General features: G+C 40.3%; 1 long non-coding RNA gene across 1 annotated transcript; it reads left to right on the plus strand.

Moving 5' to 3' along the window:
* The first annotated feature begins 520 nt into the window (after nucleotides 1-520).
* LOC121491534 lies at nucleotides 521-8,591 on the plus strand. The gene is made up of 3 exons (XR_005987997.1): nucleotides 521-953; nucleotides 7,121-7,159; nucleotides 8,208-8,591. It is a non-coding gene; the product is annotated as an uncharacterized LOC121491534 (long non-coding RNA).
* Nucleotides 8,592-11,380: the final 2,789 nt, after the last annotated feature.

Consider the following 11,380-nt stretch of genomic DNA (forward strand, 5'->3'; position numbering starts at 1 on the left):
TGTGTTAGTAAATAATCCTGTCAATTAGCTATTATAGAAATTATGTGTGACAAAAAACAGGAGAAAAACATAAAGGGGCTTTTTTATTTGGGATGGGAGTCTCCCAGAACGAGTGCAGTATACACTTAGCATAATTTCAGAGGACTAAATTCCCTCAGGGTTTGCTCTCTCTTCAAGAACATTTGTGTTTGTTTTTCTCAACTAATTACTGGTGCTTAACAGGTTAGTGTACTTAAAATTATTTGTTAAAAAAAACCTATCACAATAGGAGTATGGAAAAAAATAAGCCCTGTAATCATTTTAATACCTGGCAGGTGATATTTACTGTGATTTTTTTTTTTAATGGAAATTTTTACCGTGTCAAAGATTCAGCCTCTCTTTCTTTTTTTTTTTTTCAGCCTCCCTTTCCTCTGTCATTCCATCATCTAGTCCCAAGCCATCAGCACTCAGTCAGTTACATAAGACACCTCAGAGCTGCTCACTCCTTTTATGTCATTTAGGAAATTAGTTTGATCTGAATATGGTTTTCCTGAAGGAATAACCAGCTGTTTAAAATATCCTTGTTAGAGTATGAATGACTTATCTCACTAAGCTGCAGAAATTCATTCTTTAGTACATGCTCAGATAATTTTTTATCAGTTAGGCAGTGAAAATTAACTCGGAACTAAGGATTTAAATTTAATGTATATGTGGGAAAACCTGGTAAGCACGCCATCCAATGATACTTATAATAGAGGTTATCTTTAAAGAGTTACAGATTTGAACTTTAATACCCTCCCCTGTGGAATAATAGAGACATAGCACTCTTAAAAATATTAATAATGTGCAAGATTTAGGGTGGGCTGTGATAGACAGTTGTAAATCTTTATTGTTGCTTTTTCAAAGCAGAACCGAATTTCCAAGCATTAAGAGAAGATGAAGCCAAATGATAGAAGTGTATTATGGAAGAACTGGTAGGTGACCAACGTGTGGGCAGATGTCAGAGAGGAGGACAAACAGGGGGCCCTGCCACTTACTGGCTGTCTGGATTTGGGTAAATTAATTTACCCTCTTTGTGGCTTAGTTTTCTGCATCTCTAAAATGGGGGTGAAATAGTTCTTATTCCATGGGATTGTTGTGAGGACTAACTAAATCAGTATCTATAGTATGCTGAGAACTGTGCTTGTTGCATAGCACAGGGCTCAGTAAACTATCAGCCACTGTTGCTATTGCCATTGGTGCTGGTATTATTTCAGGCCTTACTTGATGACTTTCAAAACTACACAGAGATGGGATGCCTGGGTAGCACAGTCAGTTAAGCATCTGACTCTTGGTTTCTGCTCAGGTCGTGATCTTGGGGTTGTGAGATCAAGCCCCTCATCGGGCTCCACACTGAGGAGGAAGTCTGCTTGAGATTCCCTCCCTCTCCCTCTATCCTGCTACCCCCCATTTATTTAACAAGTAAATAAAATCTTGAAAAAAAATAAACTACGCAAACATTATATGTAGGGAAGTGAGTAAGGTACTTGTTATAAGGAAACGTGCCTGGAAAATGAGTATTACTAGAAATATTTTTACAAGTTACATGCAAGACAACACCAAAGGGAAGAGTTGGGCAGACCAACAGCAGGTGAAGATCAGGCATGAGTTGGTGGGAGACCTCCCTGCGGGATTTCTCCGCTCAGGCGGTATTTGAACTGAGCATCTTATGGCAGTCTGCATTTTTTCACTATGGGAACCTCTCAAGTGAAAGTCTAAGGATTGGTGAGGAAACGAATGCATAGGCCTATAAAGAAAAAGAAAAGACAGCACTTGGAGGTTTATCTGTGTTAGTGGAAGAATTGGCTGTGTTTAAGTAACAGGTTAAAATTTTAAAACTTATGGGATCCCTGGGTGGCACAGCTGTTTAGTGCCTACCTTTGGCCTAGGGCGCGATCCTGGAGACCCAGGATTGAATCCCATGTCGGGCTCCCGGTGCATGGAACCTGCTTCTCCCTCTGCCTATGTCTCTGCCTCTCTCTCTCTTTCTCTCTCTCTCTCTCTCTCTCTCTCTCTCTGTGTGTGACTATCATAAATAAATTAAAAAATTAAAAAAAAATAAAATTTTAAAACTTACTTGGGCCTCCTTGAAAGGAATAGGGAGGATAAAAAGACATGGAACAGGAGCAGAGAAAGAAAAGGCAGAAATTAATACACGAAGTAGTATAAGTTGCTCAAGGACTGAAGAATCTGAAAGCTGGAGGAAGTGGGGTTTCAGGGAGGAGCACATGTCAGAGGATATATTAGACCCCTCTGTAATCCTGAGATTATCACTTTTGGAAGCATCAATAGAAGCTTCAGATTCTGGAATCTGTGGAGAGTAATAATCCAGCTAAGATACATTTCAGGATCTTGCCAGCAAGGTCAATAGACCTAAGGACTTCTACAGTAGGAAACAGGGCAGCAGCTGTGTCATAAAGTTTAAGAAGTCTTGGGCCTGGAGTGGACAAATGCAGGGAAGATCAGTTGCAAGGCTACAAGCATTGGACTACAGGATTACCTATTCAAAATGTGGGGTGCTGTGTTCACATGTGGAGAAGTAAACTCACTTGTTAGAGACCTGGCTCCATTTGATGTTGGCCTTTCAGGCTAGAAACACCAGACTCCTAAAGGAAATGGAAATAGAAGAGCTCAAAACACTTGAAGGATACCAAGAGAAAGAAGATTTGCACATTATCTAGACATCAGAGGTGCTGCCACTGAAAACCTAGGTATCTCTTTGTACCTAATTGGGTGCTCTGTCCCTTCTTTTCTTTTCTTTTTTTTTTTTAAGATTTTTTTTATTTATTCATGAGAGATACACACAGAGAGGCACAGACACAGGTGGAGGGAGGGGCAGGCTCCATGCAGGGAGCCCTACAGGGCCAGGTCTCCAGGATCAGGCCCCGGGGGTGAAGGCAGCACTAAACCGCTGGAGCCACCTGGGATGCCCTCTCTGTCCCTTCTTGAATGAATCCCTGGCAAGGGTGAGGATGACTCTTAGACCAATCAGACCACATCGGTCAGTTGTGGTCAATTAGTTGGGGGGAAAGGGGAGTCCATAGAAAAAGATTTTTTTGAGCAGGAGGAGGAAGATGCATAGGAAGTCATCTATGTCCTTATTAAAGGATCCTGTGTCATAGTTAATGTCTTGTTTGGAAGTTTCTCGCAACTGAATTTAAATTTACATGTAGCAGTTGGAAAACTAACCTGTTCTAGAAGGCATCCCTGCGAGGCGGAAACCAAGACATTGTTCTTTGTCCTTGGCTTCCCTTGCATATGCCGTCCCCCGCCCCCACACACCTGCCCCCCAAAACTCTGCTGCCATCAGTTCACTGGGTCTTAGGAACATCACTTTGTTTGCAAAATGCTGCTGGCTACAAAAGTCACAGTTGCTTCTATATTTGTGGGACTCAGAGATTTGGGTGGGTTCCTGCATTTCAAAGGTGCAGAAGGCGCTCCGCCCATTGTAATGGAAGAAGGCTCCCCGTGCAATGGCTGCCTGAAGGGTCCCAAACCCCAAGGCACTTGAAGGAGGATCTTTTGACAGGGCCTGAAAGGCTCAGGAAATCAGGGAGAAGAGTAATTGGACTTTTAAAGCCTTTAGAGTTCAATTTACAGGAGGAAGAGGAATTTGCTTTAGACTTGAATTTCTCTGTTATTGTTATTGTCATTGTTCCATTTTCACTCATCCTTTGTTGTTTTATTTGGACTTTGGAAAGAAATCTTCTCTGTTGACCAGTTTTGGACAGTATGACTAGGTCTGATTTCAGATGGGAAATCCACTGGGGAGGGAATATTTGGCCAAGGGTACAGTGCGGTCTTGAAGTGAAACTGATTCATGATCTGTTATGACCCATTACAGAAACTCTTAGAGGGACCAGCTGAACTGTGCATCTCAGTGGTCCCAGCACTAAGGAGCAGTGGTAATGACTAAGGGAGCTGCTGGTCTCTCTTAGTTGGACAACCTTGACTAAACAAAGGTTTGCTTATTAAGCCCAGTTATTAAAGAGAAAATAAATAATGGGGCATGTGGGGGGTTGTTCAGCTTTTCTGCCAGAGCTCATGAAGGAAGAAACTTCCACCCAAAGGTCTGCCTCTATTTATTGTCTTGTTAGAGCCTCCACATGGAAGAAGTGACTAGTCTGGTCAGAGACTCTGGGGACACTTCACTAGACAGAAGGATCATGACACTGAAAGACGTTTTCCTTTCTTACAAGTCCTAGTGCCTGCTTTTTAAATTTCCTACCCCTAGGAGCAGTAGGCTGCATTGCACATACTGTCTCCAGGGGAGTGAGGGTAGAGTGGAAGGGATGGGCTGTCTCTGTACAGAGGCCTAATTGTGCCCATTGCACCTTCCTGTTCTCAACCCCACGGGTTCTGACAGGCCATCCTCATCCTGGTACCTGGTCAGGAAGGTGGACTAGTGCTCAGCTATTCATAACCTCTTCTCTATAAGTCTTGTTGTTATCCTCACTCCTACTCTTCTTTCTTCTGGCGTATGTGAGGGGGTCACAGGATATAGATTTGGGGTTGGAAAGGCAAGAGACCTCACTTAGACCTCCCTGTCTCTACTGGCCTTGATCCAAGCTTTGAGTTTGGGCATTTGCCTGCTTACTAATAAAATGCTCATTGGGGCATAGACCCAGGTCTGCATGTTCCCTTAGGTAAGTTGATCAGCAGAAGAGGTAGGAATAGCATTTGAATTTGGAATTCTACCCCCAATTTTTAACACTGTTTTGGGGGACAGATGGTTATTTTCTACATCTTAAAGCCATGAATTTGTCTTACAAGATGTTGCCTAGCTCAAAAATTCCCAAAAGAAAAATGAAAAAAAGAACAAGAACTTCAGAAAAGTTATAACTGTTTTTGTGACATATAAGCTAGAAAAAAACAAAAAAAATATATTAAAAAAATATAAATATTTTTAAAAATATATGTTGAGCAAGATCCTATAGTTGTAATTTACCTTGATGCTTGGTGAGTAACTATTGCTGTTCAAGTTATAAACGAATGAAAAATGTGAAATGAAAGACAATTCTAAATGAGTGGAAATATTGTTAGATTCAACACATGTAATAAATTCTTTATTTTAACTATAAAGAGCTATACATTTTATATTAATAGAAAATGAATTTCTCTCTGCCCTCAGCTATTTAAAGAATATAGGTTTGAAAGGGTGCCAGATGATTCCTTTCCCCAGGGCTCCCATATGACTCGAGCCAGTCCTTTCTCAGCCTATCATTTATCTAATGTTGCTTTGTTTGTACCACCTACTACAGAGCCCTCAGATTCCATGAGTCCTTTTGTTTTTTTTTTTTTAATTTTTATTTATTTATGATAGTCACAGAGAGAGAGAGAGAGGCAGAGAGAGGCAGAGAGAGAAGCAGGCTCCATGCACCGGGAGCCCGATGTGGGATTCGATCCCGGGTCTCCAGGATCACGCCCTGGGCCAAAGGCAGGCGCTAAGCCGCTGCGCCACCCAGGGATCCCTCCATGAGTCCTTTTGAAAGGACAGGTTATTACAAGGAGTGGTGGGGGTGGAGAGGACGAGGGTAAAAATTGTGAAGATAAGGAGACTGACTCCACACCTATTAGAACAGCCAAAATCCAAGAAGCTGACCACACCAAATGCTGGTGATGGGAGGAGCAACAAGAACTCTTGTATATTGCTGGTGGGAGTGCAAAATGGTGCAGTAACTTCAGAAAGCAATTTGGTGATTTCTTACAAAACGAAACTTACTCTTACTACAGGATGCAGTAATCACACTCATTGGTATTTACCCAAAGGAATTGAAAACCTATGTCTACACCAAAACTTGCACACAGATGTTTAAAATTGCCAAAGGTTAATTATAATTGCCAAGGTTAATTCATAATTGCCAAAACTTGGAAGCAACCAAGATGTCTTTCAGTAGGTGAATGGATAAATGAACATCTACATAATGGAATATTATTCAGCACTAAAGAGAAATGAGCTATCAACCCATGAAAAGACATAAAGGAAACTTACATGCATATTACTAAGTGAAAAAAAGCCAATCTGGAAAATCTATGTACTATATGACTCCAGCTATATGGCATTCAGGAAATGGCAAAACTGTGGAGACTACTGATCAATGGTTGCCAGGGGTTAAGGAGAAGGGAGGATTTGATAGGCAGAGCACAGAGGATTTTTTGGACAATAAAACTACTCTGTGTGATACTATATCATTATCAATTTGTCTAAACCCATAGAATGTATAACACCAAGAGTGAACCCTAATGTAAACTGTGGACTTTGGGTGATTATATCATTATAGGTTCAGCAATTGTAACAAATGTCTCACCACTCTGGTGGGGTAGGTTATGCATGTGTATGGCAGGGGACATATGAGAAATATGCTACTTTCTGCTCAATTTTCCTGTGAACCTAAAACTGCTCTAAAGAAATAAAGTCCATTAAAAGCACACACAAACTGTTTCTTTTAAAGAAAAAAATAAGTTTTCTGTTTTATTTTCCAAAACCCTGTATTGCCAAACAGCCTACCATATGATGGACATTCACTCCCAAATGCTGCTTTGAGGGAGAGGGGTGATAAGCCTCATACATGCATCAACTGTATCAAATGACCTTGGGTTTATGAAACTCCTGCCTCTGTCATATTTCATTTCAGTATGCAGTGAATCATTGAAGTCAGCACTTAAATTTATATATGAAATAATTATTGAGAAAATATTAGTATTTTTGTTCACTACACAACTGGAGAAGAGGCCTTGGTGTGCAGGTCCAGGTTTTGGGGTGTGAAAACAATGGAGAGTCTTACCCAATCCATTCTTATAACTTCCCTTCCCCCACTTCAAGAGAGCCTCTGACACTGCAAAAATTTATACTTACGGAAATTGAAAATTAAGGAACTGATCTTTTTGTATAAGTTAAACCCTCCAAGCTACTACTTACCTAGGACCACAAATGAAAGGAGTCAGACTTTTGAAAATAAACAGAATCAACAGATTAAACACCCTTGAGTTCTAATAACCCTAGTTAAAAACGCTTAGTTAAAAAGTAAACAATTAAGAGATACTCATCAAAGGTGGATAGCTTTTAGCAAAGAAGCTTGTAATTTTTTTTTTTTTTTTTTAGGGAAACACTACTTGGAATCCATCTTGTCCTAACAAGAAGGTAATAGAGCTCTCCAGTCATTACAAACCTCATTTAAAGAACCAGGCCCCACCACAGGATGTCTCCCTTTTGATATAGATCAACTTTATTATGTGACTTATTTTAATGAATGCATAGAATTGAAGGTATTTTTTGTTTTAGAATATAGTTTGTTATTAGTCTTCAGGTCAAAAGTCCTTTGAGAAATAAGTGGGCAGGACAAGAATTTTTCACCTACAAACCAGGGTTGGGTGAGCAAATACAAACCAGATTATTTTTGAAGTGTCCACTCATGAGATCCCTTTCAAACCTTACTTCTTGAACCTAAATAGTTTTCCTTATTCCCTTGATTTCTACCTCTAGTGTCCAACCTTTAATGATTTGGATTCTGATCACCTTACCATGTATCCTGTTTGTTGGATGTGCACCTCCCAAGATTCTAATCTGGACCCTGGGCTGATAATTTGACCAAGACTTCCTGTTTCCTTGCTTGATAATTTAATCTGGCACTGTAATGAAATAGAAAAAAAACTAGGTTTGCAGTCACACAGCTTTGGTTTACATCCTGAATATACCACTAAATGTGGTCTGATTTGGGTAATGCACCTCTTTGAGGATCAATTTCCTTTGCGGTAAAATGAGGATATTAACACCCACCTCAAAATATGATTATGATTGGAAGTAGATAGTGGTAATGGTTGTATTACATTGTGTCACTGAATTGTACACATAAAGAAGGTCAAAATGGGAAATTTTATATGTATTTTGCCACAGTTGTAAAAAAAAAAAAGGAAAATATGGTTGTAAAAATTAGCCTGTGGAACACACATTGCAATGCCTAGCACATAGTAGGGTCTCAACAAATAATAACTGTATGGCATAGAATTTTTTATGTTGCAAGTACCAAAAAAGCACAACTGGTTTAACCAAGGGAATATTCATGAAATTGAAAAGTCCAGAGATAGGGTAGACTTTTTTGGATTCATTTATGTCACTAAAGATTGTTTAAGTCTTTAGTCACTGAGGGTTGTTTCTTTCTATCTTTCCATTCTGCCTTCTGCATCACCAGCTTTATCCTAAAATCAGCAACTCTCATGAACACAAGATGGTTACCTACAACAGCTCCAAAAAGTACATGTTCCCTCATCCACATCTAGAGAGAATGAATTAGTCCCAGCAGCCCCACAAGTATCCTGATATTCACTTGCTTGAATCACATGCCTGCCCTGGAACCAAAGTCGTGCACGGGAGGATGGAATGTGATGGTTGGTTTCAACTAACCAGGCAGTGGGTCAGCTTCCCTGGAAGCACCTGGGCTGCATGGGGAGAGGCAGATTCCTCAAATGACAATCAAGAGACTGTGGAAGAGAGAAAGCAGAGCTTAAGACACTAAGGAGACTACCAACAAAAGTCCATTTTGTAGCTATTATTATTGGCTTTCTTGGCTCTTAGCCCTTGGCTCTTGGCTATTCCTTTGGAAATCATTAAAAAAAAAAAAACAAGATCTTATTTTGAGTAAGTGTTTTCTTTCTAGCAAAGGAAGATCAATAAGTATAAAGGTAAGTTTAATGTAACGGCCATTAGGCATCTGGAACACCAGCCAAACAAGCAGCAAAATGCATTGAATAAAGATGTTTATCAGGAACAAATGTCAGAGATGAAGAGCAAGGAGGAAGCTAGATGGTAACTTGCCCAAGTGCCCAACCCAGAGGGTGAGATTAGTTACCGGTCTACTCTTTACTGGTGCCAGGTTAGAAGCCATGACATAGGTCGGGACAAGAGCAGTATTCCCCAAAGCAGAGTTGCAAGAAGAAAAATCTAATTAAAACCCAATTTTTACTGCTCTGCCTGTACCTTCGCAGCCACTATCTGCCCCTCTGTAAGATTCCTCTCTTTTTGATCCAGCCCCCATCTAATGACTCACTGATTTCTGCCAATTTTATTTCTGTCCCTTCTGCCAAGAAGGCTCTCCTGCATTCCTTTGCTGCATTTCATCTGGCTAATTTCTACTCACTGGTTAAGACTTTAAACTGTGTCTTTTCTTCCCAGGAAGGTCTTCCAGTGCACCACTGCTGCCCCACTGCCCCACTGCCCACCCCAAGACACATGCCACTGGCTGATTAAGGTAACCCTGATTGGTACTCACTGCCTGTAATCAATACACAGTATGTATCAACACATAGTAGCTTAATGACCTGTTTATCTGTCTGGTCCCGACCCCTGACCACTCTCCCCGTACCAAAGCTTCTGAAGAGTAAGGACTTTATCTTAGTCATCTTGAGTTCCACGATGTCCAGCACAGTGGCTGGCACATAGTAGGGGTAGTTCAATGAATCAAAGAGGCAATGCCTTCAGTGACACTTAAAAACCGAAGTGTGCTCCCTACCTAGATAGGAGTTGGGAATGTGGAATATGGAGCCACAGAGATGTTTCGTACAGTTTGTATCCACTTAGACTTTGAAAGTTATGAAGGTAGAATCAAAATTTTCAAGAAAGTCCAGAATACCTCTTTTTCCTTTTCTAGTCTTGATCTTCAAACGCTGTTCCCTTTCCCAAAGTGTTAAAAGATATTTATTTTTTCTATTTAGTCACATAGTGTTCACAGTTTTTATGTTATTTTTTCCCCAGAGAATAAGGATGCGATTATTACATGAAAGTGACCATTATAATAGTTCAGACTTATAAACACTAGTTATTGGCATTTACAGAGTGAGGCAAGCCACCTGAACAAAATACCAGGTACTCAGTATACTTACTGAAATACCTCATTCTGGTTACAAAGAGCTCATATGACCTTTATGTAAGGAATTTGTTTACTGTTTAATTTATTTTTCCATTTTGAAATAGAGATTCATCCGTTATAGGAAAGGAGCCAATTATTGGGTAAACACAGTAACACCTAATGACTATACCCTCTGGTATTTAGTCTCAAAACATTTTATGTTTCTTAGCATGCAGAATTAAAAGTATTTTAACATTACACTAAAATGAGATTAAATATAATTTTTAACGTTCCAGGAGGTTGAATACTCAGCCGTTTATCAAGCAGGCTTGCTGAAATGTCTTGTGCTTTGCCTGGTGGTTAGGTTTTCATAAGAACCTAAGGGAATAAGTTACAGAACTGAGATCTGGCCCTGACAACTTCTTCTTGGTTTCTGGTTATTTAGGCTTATTTAGAGGCAAAGCCAGCCCCAGGCAAGTTTCCTAATGTAATGTGTCTTTACACACTATTCCTGCATGACCCATCACTGCCTTCAAGTCCCCTTCTCCCTACTCTTGGTGTCCTTCCTGCCATGTCCTCATGCTCTTGTGCCTTTCTAACCAGAGCAGAGGGCCACCATCCTGTTCCTACATAATGACCCACATGTACACCTTTATCGGACTCCTGTCACTCTCCAAGGCCTCTCAGAAGAGTTATAATAACTTTCTTATTCTAAAGTATACTTTAGGGATGCCTGGGTGGCTCAGCTGATGAGTGTCTGCCTTTGGCTCAGGGCATGATCCCGGTCCCAGGATCCAGTCCCATATCGGGCTCCTGTGAGGAGCCTGCCTCTCCCTCTTCCTGTGTCTCTGCCTCTCTCTATGTCTCTCATGAATAAATGAATAAAATCTTTAAAAAAAAAAAACCCCTCAAGTACACTTCAAAAAATCATATTTTAGTGTTTTCGAAATTCTAAGATATACTCTCCCATTCCCCCCAAACACACATATTTTGGCGTTTATAATATTAGAATTAATTTTACAGTCTTTTTCTTTTATCTCCTAAAAAAAAAGTGCTTACTACATTTCTGGTTAATCCCACAATCAAAAGTGTCTTTTTAAAAAAGATTTTATTTATTTATTCATGAGAGACAGAGAGAGAGACAGAGACATAGGCAGAGGGGGAAGCAGGCTCCTCATAGGGAGCCCCATCCCAGATCCTGGACTCCATCCCAGATCCTGGGACCATGCCCTGAGCCAAAGACAGACATTCAACCTCTGAGCCACCCAGGTGTCCCCAAAAGTATCTTAGAATTGGAGATCTGTGGTATGAACATACTTCGCTAGAGAGAAGTTTTTTTTTTTTTTTAGTCAGATATTGCAGTATGTGAGATTGGAGCTGTCACACGGCTAATTCAAGCAGAAAAGGGGCTTTGAGTAGGAATATACAAATAGTTTAGATAAAACAAACTAGTTGTTAGTCGGTCATCATAAATATCTTAGCCCCCCGCCCCTTTACATTGCCTCGTTTGGGTATTAGAA

This window comes from Vulpes lagopus, chromosome 5 (assembly GCF_018345385.1).
Source record: "Vulpes lagopus strain Blue_001 chromosome 5, ASM1834538v1, whole genome shotgun sequence".
Classification (NCBI taxonomy): domain Eukaryota; kingdom Metazoa; phylum Chordata; class Mammalia; order Carnivora; family Canidae; genus Vulpes; species Vulpes lagopus.